The sequence below is a fragment of the Mytilus edulis genome, chromosome 6, assembly GCF_963676685.1.
Source record: "Mytilus edulis chromosome 6, xbMytEdul2.2, whole genome shotgun sequence".
NCBI classification, from domain to species: domain Eukaryota; kingdom Metazoa; phylum Mollusca; class Bivalvia; order Mytilida; family Mytilidae; genus Mytilus; species Mytilus edulis.
The window spans coordinates 62,951,305-62,971,930 of record NC_092349.1 but is presented as its reverse complement, the minus strand read 5'-3'; the positions used below and the strand labels follow the sequence as shown (position 1 = coordinate 62,971,930).

General features: G+C 31.9%; 1 long non-coding RNA gene across 1 annotated transcript; it reads right to left on the bottom strand.

Annotated features, from left to right (window-relative positions):
* Positions 1-16,551: 16,551 nt before the first annotated feature.
* LOC139528078 (uncharacterized) lies at positions 16,552-20,626 on the bottom strand. Its single transcript, XR_011665521.1, has 3 exons — positions 20,546-20,626; positions 18,351-18,550; positions 16,552-16,941 (listed from the first exon to the last, which is right to left on the bottom strand). It is a non-coding gene; the product is annotated as an uncharacterized lncRNA (long non-coding RNA).

Sequence of the window (20,626 nt, the reverse complement as noted above, 5' to 3'; positions counted from 1 at the left end):
TGTTTCTCTTTTTTGTATGTAGCCATGACTGTCGACTTTTATGTATTTTATTTGTACAACTCATGTATAACATACCATACTGTTGTATACCCCCGATTTAAAAAAAAAAGTGGGGTATACTATTTTACCTTTGTCTGTCTGTCCCATGAGTATTTTCGTCGCATCTTTCTCAGGAACTACATAAAAAGGATTTCTTAAATTTGGTTTCAGGGTTTAAATGAGTTAGCTATGCTGAGGGAGACGTTTTCATATTTCATCACTTAACAACTTCCTCTATACCTTATATTCTTGGTGAATAGGGGTCAAATTCAAATATGTTTTAAAAAACTATCATGGTTTTATAGTGGTTATGAAGTAGTTTATCTAAATGAAGAAAGTGTTTTAGTGATACATGTATATTTCTGATTAAGTAGGTTGAGTGAATGATAGATTGCTTGGTTGTTGTTTACATTACTTCCCATGACAGATGAATAATGCACATAGGTTAATAAGAGATGCAGGTAAGGAAAGGGGTATTTTCTGCAACAAAAAATTTAATGCATTTTACATATAAAACACAAAGTTTTATGGACGCAATAATGATTTTGGTACCTGTTGTTAAACGACAAAAACAAATGTGTTCAATATGTCCCGGCCACACCTCGTACTCTTTTTTTACTTTATAATGACATTACCGTATTTGAGAAGCAGGCGGTTGCCTTAGTGGTACAGGGATTGCTTATACTGTAAAGGCTGTAGACCTCGGTGTTTGTTTAACAGAGAGTGCTCAGTATATTTATTAACTATTACATTGTACACCAATCGTCTCGCATTTAATTGTAACTGCCTCTAGAATGTTATGTTAATTAAGGTGACAGTATTTACCCGATGTTCAAATGTCTTGCAACAATTAAAATGAGACAAATCAAGGTAACAGAAAAAAAAACTGGGGGGATCGCATCAATTTTAAAATGAACGAGACTAGGTGCGTCTACATGATTAAGCGTAAATATTTTAAGCAGTATTATTTGTGAAGTAAGCTACATCAATGAAATGCTTCCATTTCTGTGTATCGTATACTGACTTCAACGGGTATCTTCTCTGAAACCATTGGAACAATAAGGAAATACCTTGATCAGCATAATGATCTTAAGGAATACTTAAGGTTGGCTGTAGCTATAGTCTCTGGTTAATGTTTAACACAGAGTGAGAAACCGGTATTTATTATATAATGATGACGTAAATTGTAAAACAAATCCAACGGTCCTGGTGAGGGTTGGCATCATATAAGCGCTTCCGTACGCATGCAATTATAAAGTGTTATTTGGTCTTGGGCCACTTCCTATATACAAGGTGATAGGACGTGCCGCTCGAATAGGTCACCTTTTCAGGCTTTAAAATATGTGAATAGGTCGGGGAAAACTATCAGAAATATATGACTAGGCCTATAACTTCTTCACTGTCATCTTTCTTGGTGTTCTAGGTTGTGTCTTTATCAACCAATTTTTCTATTTTGACACTTTGGTATTCCCTTCGTACATTACACACCGCATGAAAACCAAACAATATGGAAAAATGTTACATTTGAACCTACGCAATAGATGAAAAGGTATACATTTACATATGAATTATATGAAAAGGATGGGGTTATGGAACCCCAGCGGCACCCCTATCAATTAAGTATTGAAGTGCCCAAAATTTATAAAAGTTCAAAGTGAAACAAATATCTTTTGTCCCTCCTATATTGTCCGTTTTCATTTACAAATTTCATATTGTTCAACTTTGGTCTATGGATTCCACTTCCAGAATTTCTTCAACTTAGTTAGTTTTACTATAAAAAAAAATGTGTAATCCATGGCATTCCTTTATGAGTTTACTGTTGTAACTGGTCAAGTTTGATTATGTTACAGAGTCGTTCCGACAAAAAACAAATATTGATCCCCAAAAGATATAAAAAAAAAAATAAGGAGAATTATTCACAAGTGCATGCAAAAACAACAATTTACTCTGACGAAAGGTCCCAGACTATTGATGTATGTTCCTTCGAATTATTTAAATAGAATTGAGAGTGAAAATGGGGAATTTGTCAAAGAGACAACAACACGGCCAAAAAGCAGGAAATAGCAAAAGGCCACCAATGAAACATGTTTGTCAATAAAGGAATATACGAATACCATGAGACCGTACACAGCTACTTTGGCATAGGTACTATTTCTGTACTAAAATATGTAGTACTGGAAATTTACTTTTAATATTTAGTACTATCTCTTTACTTTAAAATTATTGTAATATTTAGGTACTTGTATTTTACAGTACTTGATTTGTACTAAATATTTTGGTACAGAAATTATACAATAATCCATGTTTGAAAATCATAATTTATAGCAAAACTTTCAAAATGCTGAAAATGTAACGGTAGTAACCCAAAATCTGTAGTACATAAACTTCAAGTACAAATCAAGTACTGTAACATACAGGTACCTAAATATTACAATAGTTTTAAAGTAACAAAATAGTACTGAATATTAAAAGTAGATTTCCAGTACTACAGATTTTTAGTACAGAAATAGTACCTATGCAAAAGTAGCTGTGTAAACACTATGGTATTTTATGTCTCTAATAAGGTTATAATTCTGGACAGTGGTATTGAGCAGCTCATTATATGTGTTCTTGAACTTTAAATGTAGTTCATTCTATGAGATAAGTTAAGGTTTTATCAATTTAAATGATATTAAAAAAAAATTTCATCATTATCAATCTAAAAAGCTTGACTTTTAAATTCAATAAATCCTACACGGCATATTTAAAAATGATTATTTATAGATATTGACATCTTTACAGAATGTATGTAATGGTGTAAATTATGAAATGTCAAATGATATAAAATTTTGAATAATTCATTGTTATATGAGATACCAACTTAAGTTTTTTAATAAAACACATTAACCTATAATATCAACGACCACATCGGATAGTATTCTTGTACGATATCAACATACATTTGTACTAATAATCTGTTATTCAAATCGTTTTCCATTCAGTTGCGTTCAAATACAAAGCAAATGATAATTAATGAATGAGTGCCATTTTACGACTTTCTTTTATTTGAAATGATAGAGTAAAAAATGGAAATTTTACAGCTATACTATGTTAGATAAAAACAAAATACCGTATCAAAAGACTCAAATGCCGATTTTTAATCAATTGCATAGCTCCAGTTTCCCAAAGCAGTTGAACAACAAAAACACATAAAACAAGAAGACAAGACAAGGAAATACAGAACAGTAAGCAAAAAGCCAAATGTAAAACATGTCCGTAGGCCTGAATAAGTTATATGTTTTATCTAGTTTGACTGTGTTCCCGTGTATCCAAGCAAACATGATGAATTTCAAAGGAGACTGCTATATTACATAGTGTGTGAGTGTGCGCAAATATCCACTTTTTAAATCTTTTTTAAACGACACGAGATATCTCACTCTCTTTTAATAGACGTTGCACCTTATCCGACAGACGCATGTGAAAGGTAACTAAATCGGCTTGGTCCTTATACCTTGGCGGAAACTGAACGTGCTTTGTAAAGATGCACACCTGTTTCCAAATACCACCTGAATGGTAAGTATTTTCAACATTTCAAAAAGTCAAGTAAACTAGATTTCAAATGTCGTAGATATGTCTAAATAAAATTGAGAATGGAAATGGGGAATGTGTCAAAGAGACAACAACCCGCCCAAATAAAAAACAACAGCAGAGGGTCACCAACAGGTCTTCAATGTAGCGAGAAATTCCCGCACCCGGAGGCGTCCTTCAGCTGGCCCCTAAACAAATATATACTAGTCCAGTGATAATGAACGCCATACTAATTTCCAAATTGTACACAAGAAACTAAAATTAAAATAATACAAGACTAACAAAGGCCAGAGGCTCCTGACTTGGGACAGGCGCAAAAATGCGGCGGGGTTAAACATGTTTGTGAGATCTCAACCCTCCCCCTATACCTCTAACCAATGTAGTAAAGTAAACGCATAACAATACGCACATTAAAATTCAGTTCAAGAGAAATCCGAGTCTGATGTCAGAAGATGTAACCAAAGAAAATAACCAAAATGACAATAATACATAAATAACAACAGACTACTAGCAGTTAACTGACATGCCAGCTCCAGACTTCAACTAAACTGACTGAAAGATTATGATTTCATCATATGAACATCAGGCACAATCCTTCCCGTTAGGGGTTTAGTATCATACCATCATAACATATACGAGAAGAACATAACCCGTGTCATGCCAACAACTGTTTTTAGAATAAATGTGTTTAGTTCCGATGCAAAGACCTTATCAATGACTCAATATTAACGCCAAAATATGCAATTTTTAATGACTTGACAACAGTATCGTAATTATATCCCTTCTTAATAAGTCTATTCAAAGGTTTTGTAAGTTTCTGAGGTGAATACTGACACCTTTGTGCTTTATAAAGAATATTACCATAAAAAATTGGATGTGAAATACCTGAACGTATTAAAAGTCTGCATGTTGAGCTATATTTACGAATAATGTCTTTATACCGATGATAAAATTTAGTAAATGTTTTGACTAGTTTGTGATATCGAAAACCCTGGTGTAATAATTTTTCAGTAATACATAAATTTCTCTCGTTAAAATCTAAAACATTGTTACATACACGAGCGAATCGTACAAGTTGAGATATATAAACACCGTAAGATGGTGACAAGGGAACGTCACCATCTAAAAACGGATAATTAACGATAGGAAATGAACAATCATCCCTTTTATCATAAATTTTAGTATTCAGCTTTCCATTAGTGATATAGATATCAAGATCGAGAAAAGGGCAGTGGTCATTGTTAGTATTAGCTTTATTTAAAGTAAGTTCAACAGGATAAATTTCATTAATATACATACTGAAGTCGTCATTATTCAGAGCCAAAATATCATCCAAATATCTAAAAGTATTATTAAATTTGTTTATCAGATGTTGTTTCGATGGGTCTTTGCTTATTTTTGTCATAAATTGTAACTCATAACAATACAAAAACAGGTCCGCAATAAGTGGTTCACAGTTAGTCCCCATTGGAATTCCGATAATCTGACGATATACGGAATCCCCAAAGCGAACAAAAATGTTATCTAGTAAAAATTCAAGGGCATATATAGTATCAAAGCATGTCCAATTAACATAGTTTTTTTGTTTATTGCTACTAAAAAATGACCTAAAAGAGTTTGAACATATATATTCACATTCTGATTTTTTGAATGCCCATTTAATTAGGTGTGTGAATTTTTTCTTAATGAGAATGTGAGGCAATGTGGTATACAGGGTAGAAAAATCAAAACTTTGAACAGATTCAAAATCACCAATATAAGCATGCAATTTATCAAGTACTTCCAACGAGTTCTTGACACTCCAAAAGTAATTTATTCCACTATTTTCGAAGGCCTTATTTGAACAATTTATTATCAGGTTTTTAATTGTACCAAGTGTGCTGGTAAGAAGAATAGACAATTTAGTAGTTGAACAATGGCTTGAAGACGAAATAAATCTATATTTGTAAGGGGTTTTGTGTAGCTTCGGAAGCCAATACATAGTTGGGACTTTCATAGTATTTGGCTCTGCTTGTAAAGCGGTGCCTAAAAGTTTATGTTTGTTACAGATTTCGTTTTCTGAAAATGGAGTCAGTTGGAATGTTGGTGAATTGGTGATTTCCTTTTTCAGAACCTCAATGTAAAATTTACGTCAAACAATAATAATATTATTAGCAGCTTTATCTGCCGGGACAAAAACAAATTCCTTGGCTAGTTCTTTTAGTTTATGTTTGATACGAGAAATTGGTTTATTGTTGTAAGGGTTTATAGTAAAAATGTTCTTTAAAATGTTGAATACGTATATCAACTATCTTCATTACTGAATTAAAAAAAGAGTCCAAAGATTTTTTGTCAGCTTTTTCCCGTTTTATCCATTTCATACAGTAAGTATGGAGTGAGTCGTGGATGATATTACGACACTCATTCCAATTAATAATTGACGGGGGACGATATTTAGGTCCTTTACTGAGGAATGATTTTAACTCTCGGTCTTGAACGATGTTAAGATCTCCTGTTATAACATGGGAAATGGGGCCATAAATATATTCGGAATTACTGCAATTACATGAAGTAGGTGTATTTTCACTGATATTAACATCTTTACACAATTGACTATAATTAAACACAAATTTCCGGGTAGATTTCTTGTAAATATAACAAATAAGAGGTAGCTCAGTATTGTCAAAATATCCAGGAATTTGTTCTTTAACAGAATGGTCGTTAAATATACCGGCAATATTTACAAAATCAAAGCCTTTATTGACATACTTAATTTTAATAAAATGTTTTTTATGATCTTCAGGGCGATCAATTTTGGGAAATAATTTAGAATAACAATATGCCATAATAATTTGAACAATTTCATACTTAGGACTGCTATATGAAATTGTGTTGCAATCCTCCAAAATTTTATTTAACTTATTAACCGGTAACGAACAAAGTTTTGTTAACAGATAATGTCTGCCGTTGTTTTTTGAAATAGAAATTAGGTCCGAAATATTGGTATGATTGGCCCGAAATCTTCTTTGATTGCGATTTGTTCTACGACCGTGAGAACGTTTTTTACGAACGGTTTTAGAAACTATATCCAAAATGTTAACGGAATTGGTTCTAGATATATTACCAATTCCCATGATATTATCATTTAGACCGAGAGGGTAAACTGTCTGTAATTTTTTAATCCAATTTAATTCAATTATTTTCCGTGATCGTACAAACTTTGAATGCGATTCACCAGGCTGCTTATTTACTACTTCTAAAGGTTGAACTGCTAAATATTTAAAAGGATGGTTGTGCTTCTTAAGGTGTTGGTAAATGATACTTTTGAATTTATTGGGTCTTTTAAAACGATACAGATGTTCTTGAGTGCGTTTAGATAAATATCGTCCAGTTTCTCCTACGTACTGAATACCACACCCCGGTTTGTTTCATGTGAGTAAATAAATAATACTGTTTGTTTTTCAAGTTATATCAGTTTCAAAATTTAAAGAAAATGTGCGACCATTAAACGTATGTAAAGTATTCATGGTGCTAGATATAAGCTACTCTACCAATTAAAAACAATAATATTTATGAGTTAATTGATTTATCAGAGTATAACAAAGAAATATTCCAACGTAAAGATCGAAGACAAACTGACAACTCCGTGGCAAATAGGAAAAACGACGAAAGGCAATAAGTGCTCTAAAAACACAACATGGAAAACTTAAGACTGAGCAACACAAATCTCAACAAAAACCCGCGGCGGGAGAAATCTTATATACTCCGTAGGGGTACGCAGATACAATGTACTACTCTTAATCTTGATATACTTTGGTGTTAGTCAAAACTACCCCAATACAGTGTCATGCCATATATTGACATTATATTATGTTATGTAAACATATTATGTTTTGCGTTTTGAAAATGTATATATATAAGAGGTGACGGATAATTCGTCCTAACATATGCTGGATTGAACTTTAAATAATTGAACGTTTAGTTAACATTCACTGAAGAATTTAAACATTACTAGAGAATAATGAACACTATAGCAATGTAAACACATATACAGTCAAGTCAAATAGTTTGAGTCGTCCGGTAAATTCATTCGTTTCATAAACTATACATCAAAAGAACTTTAATGACTAATGGGACTACGTAATTACCGATGATTCCCCATAAGGTACATGATATGGCATTTCGACATAAACTGTATCAGTCGAATAATCTATAATGGATAGTCCGTGACATTGCTTTATATCGTTAGACCTTTATTATTAGCACCGGAGACAATAAACGTTTATGTTGATATTTAATGTCAAATTAGCAATATAAGGCTACTAGACAAATACTATGCCATTGATTTATAAACTAATATGTATTTGATATTTGATGCTCACTTTGAACTGCTAACAGCCTCATAGACTTCACATATCTCCAATATGTTATATAAATATTTTGAGGCATTTTGATACACCGGTTAATTGGATGCCGAACACTCCTAAAATTCATCAAAATTATATTACATTTTATAATTCTCAAATGTCAACTTTAAAATTTCAATTAAAGTAATAAAATTGTCTCCCTAATGATGAAGTACGTGTACTCTCATCAAACTGCAAAGATAACAGTATTAAATCTCGTTCTTTATAAAGAGTTCGTTAAATTTAAATTAAACGCTCGAGAGCTGTGTTGAATTTTTGATGATTTAGCAAAAATCTTTACTATACAGTTTTTTTTTAAAGAAAAACATGTTATGAAAAATGTCATGGTCATTGGTGTCACGGATATTCAATCAAGGTTAGCCAAATCACGATGTCGACTGCGCAACTGTTAAAAATAACTTCAATTTCTCTATACAGAATCCTTGGTCCAATGGCTTTCTTGTAGGCACCATTCTGTACCAGTGACATCCTTATTAGAAACAAAATATAATTCATGTGCAGGTGCAGCCGTGATGTAGTTACATATTATAAAATGGGAAAGTTCAAAATGGAAAAATGGAGTTGTATCTTTGGTCGTTAAATTTGGTTTCAAATCGAAAGACTGTTACTGTCAATTTCTAGATTAAATTAAAATAACCTCTATGGAATCGCACCAACTGGTCAAGGAACATATTCGATTTAATCTTGTTTTACCTTGGGACGATATGGTAATGGAATACGACGACAGTGTGTCCCGTTGTTGAATGATAGATTTATTCTTCTGTTTGCTTATTTTCCCAGCGGCAAGTATGTCAAGCATATTCAGGACGAGAACAAATTAACATATGTTCGCCTCTTTTTAGCATGGTTTTAACTGCAGGTTGGAGAAGTCAATGAATTGCTAGTTTTCAAAACCCAATAAGCTATTGGTGTTCCGTTCTTTGTAAAGCCAAACAAAAATATGAGATAAAAAGAAAACAAAAATTATTTAAAAAGGTACCATGCATGTTCCTAAATATAAATAAGGATGTGAGATGATTGCCAGTTAGAGAACAATCCAACATATTTGAAATAACGTGAATTTAAGCAATAATAAGTCACCGTATGGCCTTCAACAATGAACAAAACCCATAAATGCTCCTTAATCCTGAATTAAATGCATAAAAGATGCATATATATATGCCAGAAACTGAAATGTCAAATTCAACATAAGTAATTAATATGCTATAAATTTGTTATGTTGTTCTCGGCCCTTCCTTGTAGTATCAATATTACCCTCAATGGAACGAACCATATATATGGAACCTATAGTCGCACACGATTCCACGACTTAATTATTCCAGTGAGCTTCATATGCTTTTACTGATTATTTTAATTATGTCTATGATCTAACATTTATTACTAACTTTATGTATACTAAAGAATCAGACGACGGTCGTAAATCTTTGTAGTCATATAGCAATGTATAAAAAGTTCCCCTTAAAGACTAGCGATAGTTTTTTTACTGAGAAAACTTGCGTGCACAAAAAATATTTATATATTTTTTTTTTATTGTTGTCCTTTTTATTTTGGTCGCTTCTTCAGTAGTGTTATCAATTGAAGCTCACGTATGGGTTGTTGTCGATTTTTGCAACCAACACCAATAAAAAACAAAATTAAAATGGCGAAATCAGCAAAAATATTTTTTTTTAAATTATACTTGGACGCAAAAAATAATTTGAAGAAAATTTTGATGATGATTATATTAATTCACTTATTCCGTGTTTTCGAAACTTCTATACATGTCATGTATCATCATGATCTAGGAGAAAACATGCATCAATTAATATTTAAGGCTCACTTTTTTAGCGGGTACTGGTTACCGTAAAGAGTGCGTACTAGCAAATACCAAATAAGTAAAAACAGTCAGTGTAACAGATCGCCATTTTTCCAAAAGTGATCGTAAAATCCAAAATTTTGAAGGATTAAATATCTGTATTCTTCATCACATTATGAAAATACCTATATTTTTGTACGTGAACTTGCCTCTGTCTTTGTTCCACTCATGATACAGTCCATGTTGCAAGTGTTGATACCTAATAAACCTCATATAATATTGTTTCATGCGTATTGCTCCATCTTTAATATAACTCATGAGTAGCGTTTTGTAGACTGCAGATTAACTGTTTGTCTTTTTATATTTTGGTGTTGTCTGTCTTCTATCTATCTTTCTTCTTTTATCTTCTTTGCCCTTTGGTATAACTTTCCTCTCTTGTATCCCTCGTTAAAAAGACATATGGTTGCAACATAGATATTAGTTTGTATCTGTTAATTTTTGTGATGCAATAGATACTGAAAAACAGCAAAACCTTCAAAACAACGATAATGTAAGTATTTAACCATCTGTTTATACATGTATTCATATCGTAAAAAGATAACTTAATGTTATCGCAACTTCAAGATACTTACATGTACATGAAGCTGAGATACGGAGAATTTTGGTAAAGCTGCTAGAACTGTTGCATGCATGAAAAAAGGAGACAGCAACCCACGACAAAAATACAACAAAAAACCCACTTAGAATGCGACTTATCAATGATATTAACACTAACTTCTTTCACGGGTTTCAAATTTGTATAAATATTCGAATGACATTTTACTCGAATAACGCCTTCTATTCCTTTATGGAAAACCAAGATCGACTGTGTTTGGTTAGAGTATTACCACATTGCCTAGACCTTTAATGGGATGTTAAAACAATCAAAACAATTGTACATTTCATATGTCTTGATATTGATTCAGTTTCAAACTCGACGAAACACAATAAAGGGGAATTTCCCCTCGGATATGATTGGTCATTCCGGTCAAGTTTTCATCACTTCGTTCTATACTTTGTTTACAGTGCCAAATACGTCTTTCTAAAGGCTAAACAATCCGTGTAATCTGGCGTACAATTATTTCAGAAAACCACTGGGACTTCTTATATTCAATTATATATCATGATTGAAGATAGAATAAACTTTATTTGAAGCCAACTTGAGACCAATAAATGACTAGCTGATAAATTTATAGAAACGCTGGGTCAATAGGCACTGAATCATAGCCTTATCAAATATTGTAATATAACATTTATTTGACGGTCGTTACTGAAGAGGAAATACAAAATGTTTTTTGCCGACATTTTGAAATATGACTATTAAATGATAAAGTCTCATATGAATAGGAAATATATTTTGCAGCAGTTGTAAGTTTCTGACAAATGTTATCACGGTTTTGTATCCACTAGCTGTTTATATAATAATTTTGACTATCTGCCTTTTTGTTGATTCGTTAATTAATCCTAACAACTAATTATTACGATTCACATACGTTGCTATACCTTGCATCTCAGCCTGGCTAAAGCATGGTATTTATTTCACTATAAGTCTAGTAAGGTGCAAAGACAACTGCTCCGAATGTTTTTGAAAATACGCATGTCAGCGTAAACAATAATGAACATAACTGACTGGCTTTGACGACAAATATCGAAACTTTCCCATTACGACCGCTAATATTAAAACTGTATGACAAAACTTTAAGACCATCACAGGGGATGATGAAAGTTAGTTAATGAATGACATTTTACCAGATCAAGAAAAAGAGAGAGAGAGAGAGAGAGAGAGAGAGAGAGAGAGAGAGAGAGAGAGAGAGAGAGAGAGAGAGAGAGAGAGAGAGAGAGAGAGAGAGAGAGAGAGAGAGAGAGAGAGAGAGAGAGAGAGAGAGACAGAGAGAGAGAGAGAGAGAGAGAGAGAGAGAGAGAGAGAGAGAGAAATTACTTTTTTTATGCACTATTCATCATTAACTTCGTTTAAAGGTCAAATTTTCTTTTATGATAATCATTATGTCATTTATCTTTAATAAGTGAAAATCGATGATGTGCACGACTAATAGAGCTATGATTAAAATTTAACATTTTAATGCATCTTTTACTTAGAAACAAAGCTCTTCTACAAAATTTATCATTATTTTAAACGCCTTCGTGATTTTGCTCTCAGAATTTTAATTTTAAGAAATTTTCTCTCATTGGAGGTACGTGCTTAGAAAATCATTATTACTAATAAGGAATTCAAACATTATACAAAATAACTTGTTTTGATGCGTTTAATTTATTCCGTGTTAAATAATGTACCACAGGTTATCTGTTCTAGTTCTTTTATTATGCAGATTCAAACGCATTCAAACAATACCGATGGTATGACAGTCGCCATATTTGTAAAATTCAATAAGAAAATGAATAAACTAGAAATGCTTTCAATACAAATTTGAATTTCTACTTTCCTAAAGATGGAAACAAATAAAGCGAAATCATCAAAATTTGACACTTGTAAATGAATACTTTATTGAGTTGTCGTCTGCAATGGCTAGCAAGCTTTGTTGTTTTCTATTGGTAATTTGACGCTCGTTAGGTGGGTTGTCTTCCGAATTTCATGAGTAAACAACATTTTCTTTCTTAAATGTCAGCTTTAATCCAGTAATTGACAAATTTTTCGATTATACTTCTTAGAAATCAATTAGAAATTGGAACGAGGACACTTCAAGCTTTTGAAGAAATTGTTATTTTTTTCGCAGTTATTGAAAATCCTTTTCTGCTCGGTATTTAGACAATTAAGTGGAAATTAATTATGTATGCCTCGACAGGGGCAATACAATAGGCATTGACAGCAAGTGTGTTGAAGGAAGTACAAAGGGAATACAAAGAGTCAAACAAACCAATAAAACGATAAGATATCACATAGTTTATCTTACATAGTTTCTACACAAGAATATGCCTGTACCAAAGTCAGGAATAGGACATTTGACTTGTTATCCGTTCGTTGGATGTATTTGAACTTTTGGTTTTGCCATTTAATTACGGAAATTCCGTTTAAATTTTCCTCGGAGTTCGGTAATTTTGTTATTTTACATTTTGTTATAACACATAGTTACAAAACAACCTAAAACGTAGGAAAAATTATATAAACTTTTGTGTGCACATATAAATAAAAACTAAACTAAAACTAAATGGTTCGTATTGCTACATACATGTAGGTTTACCAAACAGTGCAAGATATGTTTTCGTACCTTTACTTAAAATGTCTATAAACATAAGTTTTGCGCATATAATATAAATGTTTAAGCAAGCATGTGTTAAACGCCAGTTCGTAATCAGACGTCACGAAACTCGTAACGTCCGTAAAACGAATGTTTTGAAAACGCACGTAAAACATGTTATACATTTTACATGTGTTTTCCGTGTGTTTTCATTATATAAATAAAATAGGATGTGGTAAGATTACTAATGAGACAACTCTCCAAAAGAGACCAACATGACGTAGAGGAATCGCGAAAGTTGAATAAAGCTTGCAATGCCATGACCCAGACAAAAAGAAAAAAAAGGAAAACAACCAAAAAGACAAAACATAGAAAACTTATTAACAGTCAAGTAGTACCATTTTTATAGGAGGGCATATATAATTTATTATTACAGATATGCTAAAAATATTTATTGGCATAAGAAGGCAAGTATAAGTTATAAACATAGACAGGCAAATATATTGGTATCTTCTCATATATGTTTCTTATGTTGTACCTTTATACCACTGTCCCAGGTCAGGGGGAGGGTTGGGATCCAGCTAACATGTTTAACCTCGCCACATTATTTATAAATATGCCTGTCCCAAGTCAGAAGCCTGTAATTCAGTGGTTGTCGTTTGTTTATGTGTAATATATTTGTTTTTCGTTCATTTTTTTTTTATATAAATAAGGCCGTTAGTTTTTTCGTTTGAATTGTTTTACATTGTCTTATCGGGGCCTTTTATAGCTGACTATGCGGTATGGGCTTTGCTCATTGTTGAAGGCCGTACGGTGACCTATATTTGTTAATGTCTGTGTCATATTGGTCTCTTGTGGACAGTTGTCTCATTGGCAATTATTTTACAAGCTTTTTCTTAATTCAAATTAGTGCGGTGACGTTCAGGATTTCCATGAAAGTTATCTGTGTATCAACAAAAAAACAAGAACATCAATAACTTGATTGCATACTAAAGTTATTTAATGAAATTTAGGTGTTAACTTCTGTGTTATTTTGGTCTCTTGTGGAGAGTTGTCTCATTGGCAATCATACCACATCTTCTTATTTTATAATTAATACAAACCGTAAACATTTCATTTTATTTTTATCAATTACAATGTAGTCTAAATAGGCTAATTCTGACTGAGTAGTTGCTGAAACATAAACATACCAACTAAATCACGTGCACTGTAATTTGCATAAGTTGTTCCCACGGAATAAAACGAAAGAAACAATTCCATAATTGACCACGTGATCACCAAAAGACAAGCACGCAAGAGCAAACTGTGTCAAGTTATAACGATCAGTAGTACATTTTGTCTAGCAAAAGTTTTATTTCGTGCAACACGAGACATCAGATTTAATGTTCCTCTTCCGCCTAGACTCATTTTCTTATTAAGAATTTAAAGTTGGTGTAGAAAAGAATTGAAAATGAGCTGTTTGTTAGCGATTCCCGTTTTTTTATTGGTCGTTCAGAACGCGGTTTAAGAGAGAAGAGACTTTATAAACTTTATTTAATTGTGTCTCATCCTTTTGGTATATTTTGGCAATACTATATGCTTTACATAATTATTTGTAATAATATAAATAATGATAAAAACATAAAATTGATAATAATATCACCGTAACAAAAATTGTGGGGCCCATCATACAATGAACCATTATTATCTGAAAGAACTTAAAATAATTAAGGTAAATTGTTGTTTAATATTGAAAAAAATCGAAATATGTAGTTGTGTTCCTTATTATCATATGAATTTATTGTCATTCTCCGCCATACGTGTATTTTGTATAATTGTTGTTATTTATGTTAGTAATACACTGATGCATTTAAAAATTATTGTAAAAATGTATATTCTATAAGCTCTATTGCTTCTGATTCTAATATGACGTGCTTCTTTCGCTTTGTGAACAAACGTGAACAAACTCATGCTCTAAATCCAATAAAATGTGTTTGCACATGCGTATATTGACTACTGCAGAATAATGAATTTTATCAAATTGTCATGCATTTAATACATTTCATTAACTCAAAACACTTCCAAACTCTTAAATGATGTACATGTTGTTACTAATTCATTTATTAAGACTGTAATGTGTTGCATTCCGAAATTGACATATTTCGCCTAGATACGACAACCGTTCATGCTGGCTATAAAAACCACTCCTCCTTTAGAAGAATCACAGTGCCAGCCGTTTGCTTCTTTGCAAACAAAAAAAAGGAATTTCATGGAAGGGCCTACACAAACGCTTTACACTTATACCTATCGGACATAGAAATTATCTTAATTGTCCTAATCAGAATCGAAATAAGTGATGAAAGCTATAATTCTTTATTGTAGACAAGACAAGACAAGACAAGACAAATACTTTATTAGAGTCTCACCTCAAAATTGACATACATGTATACATTTATAAAATTACAGTAATATTTAAAACAACATGAGCCACTCTAAAAAGAGTTATGAGAGACTATAAAATTTCTACAAAACACATTATAATTATCTACAATTATATAAAATACCTTTTCTTTTTAATAATACATCATAGCAGATTTTGGCTAAAAAGTAACACATTTTCATCAGTGAATAAAAATTTGAATTTATCATCATCAGACAAATTAACAAAATCACAATTAAAAGAGCTAGCATGTCTAAATAAAATAGCTCGTAAATCTGCATATACTGGGCAGTTAATTAAGACATGTTTCTCATCTTCAATAATGTTATTTTTCTTACATTGCTCATTAAAACATAATCTATTGTCAACCATAATGCCTTCATATCGGCCAGTTTCTATTCTCAGAGGTGCAACACCACATCTAAATTTAACATATGCACTCTTATATTTTCCAGGCATATTAATACATAAATATTTTTCTTTATTAAATTAAACACTGGACACTTTTAATTTGCAAAACACTCATTTGCAAATCTGCCGCCGCCTCAAACAAGAGCTACAATATCATGTATATAACCAAAATGTGCAGAATTACATGGGATTCAATAATTTCATTGGTTTTCTACAGTTACTTTCATATTTATTTTGCAATTTGAATTATAAAAACATGGGATTTTCAATATCCCATGGGACAGGGCAAAATCCCATGGGATTTACCATTATCCCATGGGATTTTGGTTAAATCCCATGGGATTTTTTTTTGTCCCATGGGATTATTGTAGTCCCATGGGATTATTGTAGTCCCATGGGATATTTGTTGTCCCATGGGACCAAAAAAATCCCATGGGATTTTTATTATCCCATGGGATTTTTAATATCCCATGGGACAAATTAAAATCCTATGGGATTCTAATTGTAAATATATAGATATAAATAAACAGTAATGTGTATGTTACAATGTATTCTATTTGGTAGTAAATTATTATAAGATGAATCTTTTTAATTGAATATCTTTTTTTCTTGGGAAATGTTAATTTAGCATATTATTCTTTAACTGTTCAAAACTAAACTTTTAAACAACAAAGCAGATAATGTAAGTATCAATATATGTTTATTCATGAATTATAGAATACTTTCTTGAAACACAATTATTTGCCATTTGAAATCAATAAAAACTCTATTGTTAGGCTTAACATACTAGTAGCTATTTAAGTAAATCTATTTTTTTCACAATATCCCTCAACACAAAACATTAATAGTTTCTTATCATCCAGCATTGTTTGATGGTATAGTCCACTTTTTGGACATTCAGCACAGAACTTTGACATTATTGTGGTTTTAATATTTTTTTGAATTTAAAAGAACTTCAAATCATTGACTGAGTGATGAAAATAATAACTGATCCAACTTTTTTCTTTGAATTTATTCTGGTCTTGTTTCTATGTTTTCTCCATTTATTTTAGGTGGTGAATTTCAATCCTTCTGAAAAAGAACCAATAAAATCTAAAGTAATGGATTATACAAAATTGTTTTCATACATGTAGCAATAATATGATTTTCAATAAAAATAGCTATGCGGTATGGATTTTACTGATTGTTAAAGGTTGTCCAGTGTCATCAGTTGCTAACGGCCTACATCCTTTGGTCTCTGATGGAGGGTTGTCAAATTAGCAATATACCACATCTTCCTATTCTAATACCATATAACAATCAATTAATTTATTCTTCTTTATAAAATTTGGGTATTTTCCCAAGTTATATACATAATATATATATATATACTGTAAATTCGGAATTAATGCAAGTTTTTTTTTATTGCGAAAAATGCAACGGAGTTGTAAACGCAATAATTTAAACTCGTATTATGAAATATTTTATATGGATTAAACAGGACTTTTCAAAATCGTAAAATTTAAAATCGCATTTAAGTCTAAAATGACAGAATCGCAATAATAAATGCACGCAATAATTTATGAATTTTACAGTATAAAGATCAATGTTAAAAGTTAAAACTTTAGACAACTATAATAACATTCCATTATTCACAAGAATTTGCAATATATTATACAAAATGCAGACAACAGAAACAATATTTCTTTAAGCTTTTGAAGTTCAGACAGATTTCAATTTGTGTTTTACTTCAATGAAAAAATACCTTGAACATATTGGAAATTATAACATTGATACAAACAAAATATGTATGTTTTATCCTTTTTTTTGTGTTGTTGGCTTGCTGTCTCATTTTAATATACATTTAAACATACATCAATAATCTTCTTCTTTATTAAAAGTAAAAATGGGATATTTTTGATTTTGATATCCCAAAACATTATAGTTCTATCACATAACTTATTACCAAGTTCAAAAACACCAATGTGTTTGATATTAATTTTAAGACATGTATAAATGTTCCAGACCATATCAGTATTCGGATCTTACTTTTATGGTCCAGAACTTACAGTCCCACCATATGTGTACAGTCAGACCATTTAAGTATACTTGTACTGTCTGGTACCAGCTCAACCAAACCTGTGTTTTTATTTTAACTGCAATTAAACTTTTTGTATTAATCTATTAAAGATTTCAGTTATGTTGATCTGTACTGTACATTTGTTTGTAATAAACTTGACCAACTTCTTAAAATTGGGCAGACTGTATGCGTACAGTCCAAATACTTGTTTGTTCTGGAACATAAACATGATTAACAAGCATTTGGCAGGATGTCATGCTAAAATCCCATTAATATTAGTACTAAATTTTGAGTATATACATGTAAAGCCACAAGTTACTTACTGAAATTCATGGTGAACACTCACCAAAAACTTACAATTTAGAGGAAAGACTGGAAAGATGAATGCACTAACACTATCAAAACAGAGCATAAAACTTACCGAAAAACAAGATGTTTTACATTTATCCAGGAGCAGGATAATTGAAAAGTTGTTTTTTTTCTTTCTCTGCTGTCCATCATATAACCTTTGAATTCATTCATGCAAAATATGAAAATCTGCAAAGGTAAGACCTAGAACCTCAACTTATCCACATTTTGAATTTTGAACTGCATACTTGTCCTTTTCATCTTGCTGACAACCTAAACATAAAAAAATGATAAAAACATAATTCTAGATTGAATTTGTGTTTTTATTTTTGTTGGTACATGTACAAACAATTTTCCCAACTTTAAAACGAAAACATCATCACCAAAGAGGAGGTCATACTAACCTCCGAAATATTTAAACAAACCGAAATTTTTACTTGATTAAGATCTTGTCGTAAATTAATGGCATAGATACTCTTATTTTTGAAAACTTGATGTCTATTGCATACTTATATTCCTTTGTACGAGAGTATGCATATTAAGATGGACTCCATGGACTTTAATGTAAGCATGATTAATTTTACAGTCACTGACAGTTTTTCAGCTCTATGTGTACATTTTGAGAGAATCTTGCAATACTGTATATTCTGATATTCAGAACTTATTGTGAGGTTTTTATTAATACAACTGAAAGCTGTATCTCGTTTTCATTTCTGATACATATTTATGAGCTGAAGACCAGTGCCGAATTTTTCTCACTGCATTGAAGACCCATAGGTGACCTTCGGCCGTTGTCTGCTCTTTGATTGGGTTGTTGTCTCTTTTGTCAAATTCCCAGTTTCCACTTCCAATTTTATATCATGTATGCTGATTTTTCTTAAATTACAATATTCAATCATGCAATTTTGTCTATTATTGAAAATACGATAAGCAAAAATAAATGCACAAAAAATTTAACATTGTTATATATATGTAAAAGACTTTTTTTTAAATTCAAAACAGTTGCCTACACTGTTAATTTCCTTGTTTGATTTCATATTTTTAAAGCCTTTATAGCTAGCTAGATGGTATGCCGGGGCGGATCCAGCCATTTTAAAAAGGGGGTTCCCAACCCAAGACAAAGGGAATGATCCTATATTCATTTGATTTGTTTTATTGTCTCATACAAGAATATATATGGTTTGACGGTGGGGATCAGGGATCCTGAAATTTTTTCACCTAACCACTGGATGACAGGGGATCTCAACCATTTAAAAGTTTCTCAAACATGTGGGGGTGGGGGTGAACCCCATGGACTCTCCCTTTATTTCCTTTGATTTGTTTTATTGTTCTATACAAGAATATATAAATATGGTTTAGGGGTGGGGATCTTGACCGTTTACAAGTTTTCAAACTAGAGGGGGTGGGACTTCACTTTTATTTTATTTCATTATTAATTTTATTGTCCCCGACAAGAATATATATGGTTTAGGGGTGGGGATCTGGATCGTTCACAAGATAATAGCACATTCTCAAATTGAACAGAGTGGGGTAACCCCCAAAGACCTCCTTTTAATTTCATTTGATTTGTTTTATCGTCCCATTCAAGAATATATATGGTTTAGGGATGGGGATCTGGACCGTTTACAAGATAATAGCATATTCTCAAATTGAAAGGGGTGGGGACTACCTCCCATGGACTCACCCTCCCTTCTTTCTTCCCCCCGAAATACCTTTTAATAAGCCCCAATGCACAGATAGTTCACAGTATTTTCCCTTGATTTACACTAAAGAATATACACTATACAGGTGTAATTTTTTTTTTAAAAGATAATACAACTGAAGACCACCATGACCACAGTGGTGGATCCAGAATTTTTCATAAGTGGGGCCCACCGACTGCCTAAAAGGGGCCTGCTCCTGCCATGACTCAGTGATTCCATATATAATCAACCAATTCTTTTCCCAAACAGGGGGCCCTGAACTCCTGATTCCCCCTTTTTTTCCCTCATTTCAATCACCCTGATATAAATTTAGTTTTATCACTTATAATAGGAATGGTTTGAATTCCCCAATAATTCTTATATACCATTAATATCAACATATTTCATTTTTGATAAATGAAAGGCAAAAGTTTTCTATGGGTAGAAATGGATAGTGGGAAGCTTCAGATTCACACCATGCCGGTGGCTGTGTTCAAAGTGCTGGGTTTTTATGACCCTCGTTGTTTGCGGACTAACTATTTAGGCCAGTGGTGGATAATAGTGTGCGTGCATTAATCTTCTATACCTTCTTAATCAATATATTCAAATACTGACGGCAAGTGTTGTAATGATGTATCAATGTCTTTTTGAAATTCTCGTGCTATTT